Raw genomic sequence first — 13,940 nt, forward strand, 5'->3', positions numbered from 1 at the left:
TTTTCAACTGGAGACAATTTATAGAGCACATTTACAAAGGATACGACAGAAGTTAAGGACAACTTTATTATTCATAGTGCTTTTCATCCTGATAGATATAAACACACCCTGTTTTTGGTGCAGTTTTTGCTGTCTTTCAACTTGTGGAAGAACTTATGGTGACCTAAGGCTGAAGATACTGGTTTTGTGCTGTCACCAGTAAGATTTTGTGTCAGATATGCATTCAATCAAAGTGTAGATATAACTATGATTTTTTTTAATACACGGTCTAGTAGCCAGTTTTCTTATTTGGAGTCCAGCCTTGGATGTAAACTGCACAACAGTAGTCAAAACATACAGAATAGGGTGATGCAGGTTTATGCCATCTAAAACTTGCAAAAGTCAGAAAGTTTCAGAGAGAGAAGAGTGTATATTTTTCAAGTTCATGTTTAATTAAATGAGAAGCCTCCTGGCCTAATGACTCACTGTCTTCCCTTCCTTGTGCTTCAATCTGTGCAACTGTTTGCCTCCTGTCTCCTTCTATCTTTCAATTCTTCCTTATCGCCTCTAATCTGCCATTTCTCTGCTTCTCTTCCTTTTAGTTGGTTTTACTTCTCATCCTTCTATCACCTCCCTTTTCTGATTTTGTTTATCTTTCCTCTACCACTTCTATCCTTTCCTCCAATGACTTTGATCTTCTTCTTTCTCCTGTCTTCCTCCTGCACTTTCCCCCTTCCACTCTGTTTTCTACTTTCTCACCACTCTGTTCCTTCTCCTCTGCTGTCTTTTTACTTATGCATCCTCTCTTCTTGCCTCTGCTGTGATCACCACCCACTCCTTTAACTGCAGCTGCGCTGCAGCGCAGTGAAGTAGAAGCGATGGGGGATTTCTGCCTAAAACTGTCTGCCCCGTTACCCACCTCAGGGAGCAAACAATATTTGTCTTGTCTTGCTTTCTCTTTCTCACTCGCCCATCTCTAATTTTCTGACCGGGGTTTTATGAGGCCATCATTCGCCTAAACTTTGATGGCAGATGATCCCACACTCAATACTTCAAAATGCAGCAATGACCAGGTATTAGTTTGGTTGTGTATAGTTGTACATCTTAACAGCATCATATTCACATTTACACCCTGACTGCAGTGTAAAATCTGCATAAACTTACCAAAATAACTTTCTTCTTACAGTAACACTGTAGCTGCCAAGAGGGGTCCCATGGGTAAAAATTCTGCTTTAAATGTGTAGCTGCACTCCAATCACTCGTGTCTGTCTGTCCTCAGGCTGCGCCTGGACTGTGAAGAAGAGGAACTTTCTTCAAGTCTGTCAGTTGCAGGTCAAACAGAGGGGAAGAAGCAGCAGAAGAACAAGAGCAAGAAAAACAAGAAGACCCACTTGAATTTCTGTATTTTTGCACATGCAGCTTATTGTTTCTATATATAAACTTTCAGGAGACTATTAGGGACATTGCCTAAACTGCCTCTGTATTCTATTATGACTTCCTTGAGTCACCTTACTAAATGTAGAGCCCTGCTCTGCTGATATATGGCTGTTTTTGTGTATTTATACAGAATGTGTGGTTGCATGTGTTGAAGGCTCTGACTTTTTAAAGCATTTTAACAGTTTAAAGTGAAGGAGCTGCTGCTCTGGACTAGTTACAATGTGAAAATAAGAGCAATGACGTCATTGCTGACGACTACTCAGGGCAAACCTCAGGCACTGCTTCTATTTGGCTTTTTATTTCTGCTTTAGTCTGTCTATGCTTGTGAGAACTGAATTGTGACAGTCTTAGAAGAACATTATGATTTGTGAAGTAATTTTGGTCTGTTCTCACAATGAATTGTTAGTTGTCAGGACTGCAAGGAGGTAGAAAAAGGACAGATAAAGGATTACAGTTAGGCCAAGGGTCAGGATAAATTAATGTCAGTACAGTGTCTCTATTTCCTCTGTGTGCATACAGTCACAAATCAAACCTCACCAGCAGCAGCAAACACCTATTGGATGAAAGTATTGAGGCCCATATTTAACTGTGCTGTGTCTCTATCAAATGTATTGTCTTTGGGACAAAAACAAGTTGCTTCAACAGGGAAAAAAACTCCATAAATAATTCTGTGATGGTCGTACAAAATTATATACTAATACTGCAATGATTAGGACCTACATCATTTTTTCTACAAGAAAAAAATACTTAATTTCTCATATTTTTGTCTTCCTTCATTCTCTCCTCCCTCTGAACCAACAGAGGAGAAGCTTTTACACCTCAGCTGTCTCTGCTCCTCTCCTCCAGACAGCCCACACTTTTAATGTCTAAATGCAAGACTGTGTGTTTAAGTGTGTGTGTTTCTGTGTTGTGCAGACTGTCTCAAGCTGACAGGCTACATGGATTCTCCATCCTGCTTGTATATAAAAAGAAAGTGAGGGCATCAAGCTCTTCCCGCTTCACTTCTACTCACACTCATATACGGTACACACATGCTCACGCACGCATGTGCACGCTTGCACGCACTGTATCTTCTTTCTTTCACTCTCTACACATGAACGCACTCAGCAGTGTGAGGGTTAAATGTGGTAACGTCAGCAAGGCAGGTTGTTTCCTGCCTATCTCCCAGAGTGAAGTGTGCGTGGGTGTGTGTGTGTAATATTTATTTCATAGGGATTTCCCCCTCTGCATGCTGGGTGGCTGCTGGCCATGTCATCATGTTCTGAGCTGTCAAAGGACATCACTGTCACTTGTGGGACATGAGGTGTGTGTGAGAGAGAGAGAGACAGAGTGAGGGAGAGACAAGATTGAAACAGAGAGACAGACGGAACTAGGATGTGTTTATGTGTATGTGAGTGTGTGTGTGTGTGTGTGTGGATAGGTGGAGTGGAAACAGTGCAGTATTGAGGGCTCAGTGGGAGTGGCAGCGTCAGGCAAAGGCTTTCCATTTGACACATTTAGTTGGTGAGGAGAGGCGAGCTTGGAGGCAGAGTGCACCCCACGTGTTTGTGATATATACACACTGTGTGATATACTGTATGCACTGTACACGGACAGCAGGACCCTCCGGTCTTCTTCCCAGTCTACTGGATAATTCCCTCTCCAGGGAGCTGGTATGAGCCATGTAGAGAGGAGCAAAGTTCATGAAGCCATCATTGTCAGTTAGCTTTTTTCAGTTTAAAAAGAGTTTCTGTCCAAAACAGAAAAACTATCAAATCATGCCCCTTACGCAGAAATAAAATCTAGCATATTACATGATAATCATTTGAAATTAATGTAAAACTCACAGTATGAAACAATTACAATGTAGATTATTTTAAGACTGTATTTATGTACTCATCAAGTATTGAACTGGGAAATCTGAGCTACATCTTGTTCTGAAGACAGATAATGAAGATTATGAAAGACAATTGTTGTTATGTTGCCATTTTGTCATACGTATATTTCTGATTATTAAATAGTAATGTACATACTATGATGATTTAAGAGTGTCAATTTTCCATCAAATGGCTCGACAAAACCCTGAAAGATATCTAAAATTCCTCCAGTACTCTACAGTACAAGTTGATTGTAGACATGAAGATCTTAAGATCTGATTGTGAAAATTATTTAAAATGGCTTTATTCATTTTTGGACTAGTTAATGTTTGAAAATGCATTCACACTATTCATCTAAAGGCTTCATTAATTCTTGCAGACTCATATCCCAGTTTACTTTTCTTCAAAAGGTTTTAACAAAATTGCACCTTCATGTTTTTTAATCCAAATCCTAACTCAGGTCCAAACCTCATCTTTATTCTAGCCTCAAAACAAACCTCAGCCCTGACAATGAACTTTCATCTTATGAAAACCTGCAAAAATGACTCAGAAAGTCTAAATCAAATTAACTTCATTCTCACATTGATGGAAGTATTAGAACACACACATTCATGCCTCTATGAATCTATGAATACACACACACACACACACACACACACACACACACACATAACACATAAATCAACAAACACAGACAAATAAAATATGCAATAAATGTGACTGATGTTCTAATACAAAATCATCTTTAATGTGAGTGGCATCAGCCATATTTTCACTTTCTCTCTCTCTCTCTGTCTCTCTCTCTCTTGCTATATATATATATATATATATATATATCTGTCCCTTTGGTTATCATTTTATTTATCATGTGGTGTTACATCAGTTTTCTCCAGTGATTTGATATTATTTAAGAGGCTGAAAAGTACATCTGATGCCAGCTGGCTTGATAATTTGTCTGGGGGTAATTTTTTGTCCAGGGGTTTATGTCACCTCATGCCAGTATAGCAAATCAGGCCATAGAAACAAAATTTATAGCACTGTGTAAGTGATGGCTCCAAGGCAACGTTTTGAGACACTGAAAATGGAAAAGTATTACACTCTGTCTCAAGGAGGTTTGGTAGACAGGTCAAAGTTGCATTGAGAAAATATTAGCCACATATGTTACCTCCTGAAAGCGATGATGGCTACAATTTGTGCCATGAAATTGAGTCAAATCAATTCTATTTATACAGCCCAATATCACAAATCACAAATTTGCCTCTAGGAGCTTTACAGCATATGACACCATCTATCCATGAATTGAACAGAGCTGTGAGGTTCTGGTTGTTTTGATGGAAACCTCTGACAAACATCTACACACACTTTATGTTCACAGAATTTAAAAATCAATTGGATAAAAGAGAAAGGCAAATTTCACCAACTAATTTCTGAAATTTTCAAAACTAATTTCTGAAATTAACCATCAAATTCTATAACTAACTTAAACTTACAATAATAGATTTTTTGGTTTGATATTTTGACCTTGCTGTAATTCTTAATCTCTCCTCAAGACGTCAGTTGTCTGTGATGTTTTGGTGAAAGCAGAAACCTCTCTGATAAAGAGTACATCAGCACTGCGATGGTAGGCCAAGGCCAGAGAGGACCCTTCTAGACAACAAAGATAGGTGGTATGTGTAGCCAAATAGAAACTAGTGAAGCGATTAGACTGATTTTTCATATCGTAGGCCAATCTGCTTGGGTTAAATACTAACACTCAGACTGTCAGGGGGCAGAACGGGAAGAGACAGTATCCGAGATACACCAACTTGGATGTTCGCTGTTTACAGTTCTCCTTGATCAAGTAACTTCAATAAACATTCTCAGCAATAAGACATCAAAGGCTTGTGTGTGCCTCTCTCCACTGAAGTGTTGACCATCGCTCAGAAATATGACAAATATGAAACAATGACATATCGTTACTTTATAAAAGTGAACAAAGCAATCAGTTGCCTATATTTACATATCCAGGAGACACAGATCAACATAATTATTTATTTATTATGTGTTTCTGTCCACCTGATGAATGTAAGTCTAATATTCATTTCAACTCTGTTTTCATTCTTAGATGTAACAAATATAATCTTGACCTTCCCCCTTAATATATGGCTCCAGTTATTATTTGAAGACAAAAAGAACATGTGCCATGTGGCACTTATGGTCTTAAATAATTGAATAAATAATGTAGAAGCCCACGCTGCATCCTTGTCACAGTTAACCTCATTAAACTGCTGTTTTCTAATGCTCAAGTAGTCACTCAAATTTTACATTCAATCCTTTTTTATCTTATGTAAAAGCTTTGCAGAATGTCAGCCTGCTGCCTCTCATGGCTTTGTACTATACATTATAACTTCACTAACTTATTATATCTTCAACAAGAGCTCAGTAAGTTCTTAGGAGGCTCAAATAATCATATCTGCATTGATATGACAGTAGATTATTATTATTGTTCGGGGCATGTTTTTCTTTATTGATAGTAGCTAGTAGAGAATTACAGAAGACGGGGGTGAAAGGGAATGACATGTAACAAAGGTCTCTGGCCGCATTCAAAACAGGGACACTACAGTTATGTCCACGCGTTTCCCCCCTCTAGGCTAGCAAGACGCCTAACAGTAAATGATTATAATAATACTCAAGATAATACATAAATATGTCATATAGATTCTAAACAGATCAGTGCTCAGTATAAAGTGCGTGTCTATGTGCAACATGAGTGGAATATATCTCAAATGTAAATAAACACATTCATTTTACCCAGAGGATCAGCTGCTGTCTCTCTCTACAACTCACATACAGACCAAAAGTAGAGAATATATTATTTACTATATGTATATCCATACCCATACGCAGTGGGTGGATGAGAAATAAAAGATATGAAAAATATAAACATAAAGAGAAACACGGTTATCATGATGCATCTTAAGAGACAGAAAAATGTGTCTTTGCTTAAAAGAATAGAATAATAGAATAGAGGAAACATCTAGGCTGCGTCTTTCAAAGGTAACAAAATCAGCCTATAAGCTCACTGATTAACACTTTGTATCTTGTTTGTTTAATCTGTAGAAAAAAACTATATGTAAAATGACATGTTGTTGGGTTTACAGGCAGTAATGAGCTGGACTATTTTCTTCGCTGGGTGCTTTCTGGAGAGAGAGGTATCAATCTTCTCATCTAACTTTCGGATAAAGGTGGAAATCATGAATCACGTTCCAGATTTGAGTTGTTTTGTTCAGTTCAATTCAGAGAGTCACTGACTATATAGTTCGTTCACATCACCGTTGAATACGTACATCAGTACATTTGCTTTCTGTGTCTCCTTTTGCGTGTCTGTTTATGAATGCGCCCTCACCTATGCATGTAAGCGGTGCATCTGTTTGTGTGTGTTTGTAGACACGTCATTTCAGGACGAGGCTACAGGCCACGTAGCAGCCTGAGTCAGGTGTGTGGAGGTCAGACACGGACTGAGTCACGCTGACATTACACTGCACAGGGTGTAAACATCTCAGTCAGAACTTTAATGGAATACACACGCACAGAGTTTTGTATTTTCCAGTTCTCTTCCCCTGCAAAGCATTGGTGTGTGTGTATGAAGACTTTTTTCAGGAGTATGTTGTCTCCTTGTTGTCTGTTCGCTGACCTGTGTTTGATTTGTTGGCAAATGGAAAACTAATTTACTGTCACCTGGTGTTTCCTTCGAGGATTAGAGCCCCATCTCGGCTTTTTTAATCGTCTAAATAGCACGAAGTTTGTCAGCGTTTTCACTCTGTGTAATTAAACTGGTAACTTAAATATAGAGAAAGTAGTTAATCTGCATTCACATTTAGTAATTTATTATTGTATATTAACTATATTCTACTATGCATGTAAAAACTTAAATGTATCTGACCCCAAATACTGTTGTTACATCATGTTGTCAGTATTTCATTTACTGCCATGACAGTACAATGGAGAGAATAGCCAGCTGATATTGTATAAATGTGATCTAAATCATCAACATTCCTCATAAAAAAACCCCAAAGCAAAGCACCAGAGGTCTGCCAGGCTGTTTTTCGGCAGTGACTTGGACTGCGGCAGCAACCTTTTCATGCTCCAACTCTGACCTATTCCATGGGGCTCATGTGTTCCACGGCACAGTGTATGTTCTGCCCCAGATAATTACTTCACATCTTGTTTTTTACGCTGTAGTGCAAGCTAGGTTCAACCTATGGGATCTCTGCTGATCTGTTTACATATGGCATGGAGAACAGGAGGTCTGAGGTTTTAACTAGGCCACTTCTGTGCTTCTAGACTTGTGCTTCATTCACCTTCTGCCCCATCAATTTGGAAAGACTGAAGAATGAAAAAATGTGCAGTTTCAAACCAAATTCAAACTGTTGAGGGTGATTAATTTGCAACCATTTGAGTGACTTTACTCTGCAAAAACAAATATCAGGAACTACATTTTGAACATTAAAAAAGGTCAAAAGATTTTATACCAGCAATTAATTCTGCACATAAGTGCATTTGAACTGTTTATCCAGTTTGCATTCTCTTGCATCGGAGGCCATTACCATCAACAATGTTTTCAACTCATCTGAGGATCTCTTCCTTACCTGAGGCATCTCTAGTGATGACCAGCTGTTTCTGTTTTACAATCCAAGCATTGCAAATAGAAGGTGAAGATGCTGCTTTGAGCCATTTGAATCCACTCACCTTCTATTTAATTCAATTAGCCATGAGTGAGTAACCAGTCATGTAATAAACAGATCCACCCATAAGTCTAGTGTTGAGAGGAGAAGAAGGGGGAGAGCGACAGTATGGAGCACTTTATTATTCATGAGTGTTCATGTTCATATAAGTGCACCTGGATATATGGAATTTAAAGCAACACCTGCATCTCAACCTATGAGACCAACGTGCAAGCAGAGTTTAGATATTCAAATTTCATGCTAAGTGAGAGCTGTATGGATTTAATGAAACACAAACTTCCCGTTCAACCATGACTCTATGCGCTAACATTCCAATTTATTATTTTGTGTTATCATTTTTGGATGATGATGATGATGACTGAACATTAAACATTGGGCACTGACCTACTGGATGACTTAGGAGAATTACATAATTACAGTCATCAGTTAAAGACATTAATAGTTGTTTGTTTGTGTGAAAAAGTGGTAAAACGAAAACAGATCCCTTAAAAAAAAGCCCTTCATTACTGTCAGAAATAGGTTTTTAAATTTAAATAAGAAATGTTACTTATACTCATACTTATACTCCCTTCATCTTGTTTTGTGGCTCTTGAATCAGCGATGGCAGATTATTTTAAGTAAATTTTTCAGCCTGTATTGTGTGTTTTCATTCTAGAGGTGTAGTTCTATGGATGGTAATGTTGGTCAGTTGGCTGAATATCTCATGATGACAGGAACATGCTCCCGACGGACAACTACCACTTGCAAGGGTTGCTGCTAGATTGGATGGGCCAGAGGGACGATTTGCGAAACTCTCACAAGATTTGTATGCTAATCCTAACCTTAAACTTGACCCTGACTCTAACCTTAACCTTGACCCTGACCCTAACCGCATTTGCGAGAGTTTGTCCCTCCAGCTCATCCAGTCTAGCATTTACCAAGCAAGGGCAAGGAGAATTCATGTAACTGAAGCGAGTAGCCAAGCTAGCCCTTCTGCTAGTGAGCTAATCTAGATTAACTACTGACTGAACACTTTGCAAGCTGATACATCTTATAGACACACTAACTAGGGGTTTTTAATTCAAAATGTAAAGCAGACAGATTTTAGTAGGACTTTAGTGCTGGGTTAGTCAATATTTGATGCAGTATTGGGTTGCAGAAACAACCCAAGTTGGGTTATATTGAACCCGGCATTTTTTGGTGTGTAGAACAGTTTAGAAATCTGAGTATGTCAGTGAAAGAATGTCTTTCCATCTATAGAAGATAAATTGTAACAGCTGCTTTCCCTCATATTGATTCAGGAAGGTGCCATAATCTCTTTGTCCAGGCAGTTTCATTTGAACCTATTCAAGCTTTATTACTGAGTTATTTAGAGGTGTTTATTTTTTTTGTATAAGGTATTGGTATAGTGGTATTGCAAGTTATGCACAGCCAGTTGCACACATGTAATCAAAACTTGAACAATGGGTTGAAAACATGGAATATGTAAATCACTGATTCAGTCAGTATTGTCATGTGTTGATCCAATTGCCAACTAGGTTATAATATAATTGAATGCACAATTTTGTACAGTAGAGTGAAAAGGAAACACAATCTGTAGTTTATTCAACGTTGAAAAGCAAGATGCTGAAACGATTCAATATCAACGTAGATTCGGTTTTCAAAATCGAAGAAACAAAATTCAGTAGTGATTCAACGTTGATCTACGACGTTGATTCATCCGTGAATATACTTTGAAATGCAGGCTGGGTACTATTAAAAATGACATTTGTTGTGTTTTTCTGATCAGAGTTGGACAAAGTCTTTGAGAGAATTTGAGGGAAAATTCTGTTTGTAGATCTAATGGAAAGTAAGTTAAGGATCCTTGAATGTGGTTTTCAAAATCTCATAAATTTGACGTTTTGTTTGCACAAATATTCATAATGAGTATGTCATATTTTGGAGGAAGGCTGGCTTCTACAACTGTCTAGTTTGTTTTCTTTTCGTTTTACCGTTTGCAAATGTTTTTAGTGTTGTTCCGATTGCAATTGGTTGAAACTAAACAGACGAGAGAAAAAAGAAATAAGGTTGGCTGATAAACAAGTTTTCCAGTGACAGTTGTGTTTTGTTCTTCTTCGCTGCTTACCTCATGTTAGGCAAGCTAGCAAGGCTATCAAAAACTAGCCTACTCACACCTTAAACTGTCTCCATCGGTCACGTGATCCTCTCCTTGCAGGTCGTAGTTGTCCGACCAAAACATTTTTACAGTTGAAGAAAACCCAATGCAGAGTGCGTCCAATCATAGATGTTTCCTAAAATCAATAAACAACCCAAAGATGTTCATATATATGATAGAACACCAGCTTTTTTTTTCAACCTCCATTATCTGGTTTCTCTTTAGTCTCTTCTTCTTCATCCCCCCTCGCTCATCTCTGAGAGTGGAGCATGTCTCTGTCATAGGAACATGCTGGATTGTGTAACACTGTCATATTTCCTCTATAGTACATGTGCGTGGGGTCCAAGCCTGTCAGATTGTTGGTGCCTCTGGATTATGTGCAGTGCTGAATCTTCTTGGCCTGCAGTAAAGATGACATGAGAGGCTTTATGTGGAGGAGGGCTGCCACAGAGACAGCACAGCCATGCATGTACACACCACCCTTCACACCCTCAGCCCTATAAGACCGTTTTAAAATTTGATCGACCTACATACTTGCAGTTGTGTGGTTGAAAATATTTGCTCTGATGGGAATTGTTCACATCACCAAAGGTTGCACAGCTTCTAATGCTTTTCAGTACTAACACTTAGTAGTATGTACATGTAGGAAGGACTGTGCGTATACTGTACATTGGATTTTCTCACTTCCTAGACTTTCCAAAGTTTTGGACATCCACCTTCCTTTTTTAAAATTACAGAAGACCAAATGAGCCAGGATGTGGCAGAGCAGCAGGGACACTCACAAGCAGTTTGGAGACTCTATGCTCTAAAAGGCTGCGGGCTCCGTCAGAACATTTAATTGAGTTCAGCCATGATAAGATTCTTACAAATTTTCCAACATTTTTCCCCCACCCACTGGGAGCTCAGCAGGGGTTTCTATGCCTATTTAGTTTAAGACAGATAAGAGGAGAATGACAGGGCATGCAGAGGACTCAAGAAGAAATAAGTAAGCAGAGGAGCACTGAGAGGCAGATGTGGAGATAAGAAGGAGGTGAAAAAGGGAGCAGGCACATGAATGGAACAAAAGGACTAGAAGCGCACCAAGACTGCAAATAAAGGAGACAAATAGAGACCGAGGGCGAGCGACAATGGCAAGAACACATACCAGCAATAGGAAGATGAGAAACAGATAAAGATAGATGATGAGATGCACTTATCACTACACATCCGGGAGGTCCCATCATACTGATTCTGCCCCACCGGAGCAGGACAATGACCAGCTGTGACAGCCTACCAGCCTGGAATTTACAGAGCCCCATCTCATACTGTCAGTCCAAGACACAAATGCCCCCTAGTGACATGAATTTATGATAACATTAATGCAGTGGAGGAATCGGCCACTACACCGGGGCACACTGTCTCCGACTATGCTGCCTGGAGGCAAACAAACACACTGTTAGATGAGAAGAAGAAGCTGGTGAGGAGGGTCTTTGGAGAGGAGTAAACTAAACAAACTTAATCCACTTGAATGATATACAATATGATGATGCAGCTGTTGGAAAACAGATGCAGATGTTGTGAGTTTGCTGTCACTCCAAGGAGTGTGTGGAGGAGGAGACACAAGGTGTAGAATGTGTTTTTTGTGTGTGGGTACAGGGAGGATACACTACACACACACACACACACACACAGTGTGTGCAATACCTATGGTTAATTGGATTATGATGACTGAGTGGTTTGGCTCCAGTAGATATCAGATTATCATTACTGTAGGAAGAGAGATGTAAATGTGAAACACTTCAGCACTTTGACAACCAGACTGAACCAAAGGTATGAGTTTTTTTACCTCTGTAAAATGAGATAAATCCTCCAAAATGAGGATTTTTGTCGTTTTATGATTCACTTTTTAAAGTTTCAATTAAAGACTAAAGGTGTTTTTTTGCAAATGTTTCACAACTTTTTATGTGAATATTTCACCCTCCAGGAAGCTACTATTTGCTGCATACCCACTAAGGTGTTTTCATTAGCACAGGATGAGAGAGATCTCCGAATGCTACCGTATGTGCTGATGTTGCCTTCATGTTGTATTGGAGGTATGGTAGAGATGGGAGAGATTCCCATGTTTATGACTTGTGAGCATTCACATCTTCAGACAACTCAAAATGTTTGTATGATTTGATGATTTGAATTGGTCATGTACTACATGTATTGACCATGTAGAACTACATCTATTAAATTTGGGTTTAATTATCTTGAAAATCAAATGTTGGCTAACCTGAGGTGTCTGTATTTGTTTGCCTTTTCAGGATGTTTTGTATTCGTGGGCATAAAGTTGGATATATCACAGCTTTCAGGAAATTCTATTTACAAGTTTGCAAGAAGTACAATAATTGCCACATGACAGAGGCATAATATCACATGGCTTAATAAGAATGATATATTTTAAAGTTGTCCTGCCCTAATTGGTGCAACAAAACTGACAAGGAGCGCCTTGGTAGCTGCGCATGTCACATAACTGTCACGTCTCTGATTCAGCCAGGGACCTTTGTTGCATGCCACCTCTCTCCCTTGTTTCCTGTCTGCCACTTCACTATCGACTGTCCAATGAAAGCAAAAATGCCACACACACACACACACACACACACACACACACACACACACACACACACACACACACACACACACACACACACACACACACACACACACACACACACAAAAGATTCCAAACAAGCTGAGTCTGCACATGCCTACACAGTCCTGAGTGGAGGTCTAATCAGGCAAGGTAAGTGAAAACACCTGTGTGGGTGTATCGCAGATGTGCAAGGTGTTTAAAAAAATAAACATTTTGTCACCAGCATTGTTGCTTAATGCAAAAAGCAAGATAATCCACATCCTTTTGTTTTTCATGATGGCTCCCACATGATTTATTCTCGTTCGTCTTATGGGTTTGTTTTTTCAACAACATAACCAATGAATGAAATGTTATATGGAAGCTAACTCTCAAAACCTTCCCACAAGTTCTAAAAGTGCGAACCAGGAAGAAAAATATCTTTGCTTGCAATTGTGTGACTTTGATAAGCAAAATACATTTTCACTTTAATAGATTACTTATTCCAAACAACTTTTAAGTCTCAGCAGGTGTTTCCAGTACCACAAATGAATAGAAAACAATAGCGGATAATCAGTCTAAACTCTTTTTTGTGCTTTGCAAAATGGTCAGCACTGGTGTAAAATTGCCACAATTTGTACTTAATGAGTTAAAACATCCAAAACCACCAGTATAGTTTTTTTTAATAGAATTATAGGAAGGTTTACTTTTGGATAAATGTTAAAGATGTTGAGATGTTATAAATGCTATAATGAAACAATATGTACAGTATATGTGCGAGTGTGTGTCGGTTAATTTGTGTGAGTGCATGCATGAGATAATGTTAATCTTCCAGTTATCAGTTATGTTATGTACAGAACAGGGGAACAAAATCTTCATAGATTTTATCCTTAATGTGTGTATGTGTGTGTGTGTGTGTGTGTGTGAGTGTGTGTGTTTTTCGGCCTGGCTCTTCAGAGCCCCGGCCGACCCCACAGCGAGCTCTAAGTAGCTCAGATTAAATTTGGCCTCCCTCTGCTCCTCTACACGGCTTTTAGAATGCAGAGATAATGTTCATTAAGAGAGACAGGCGGGGACTTTGGGATTCGAGATGCTCGCATGTTGCTAAATTGTGGCTGTAATGGGGAGAAATGGGAGTGTAATACAATTTGGATTCATTTGGAGTTGTGACTAGGGGTTAATTTTATAGAGTGTGTGCATTAATGTATGAAACGTAAAGT

This window comes from Thunnus maccoyii, chromosome 8 (genome assembly GCF_910596095.1).
Source record: "Thunnus maccoyii chromosome 8, fThuMac1.1, whole genome shotgun sequence".
In the NCBI taxonomy this organism is placed as follows: Eukaryota; Metazoa; Chordata; class Actinopteri; order Scombriformes; family Scombridae; genus Thunnus; species Thunnus maccoyii.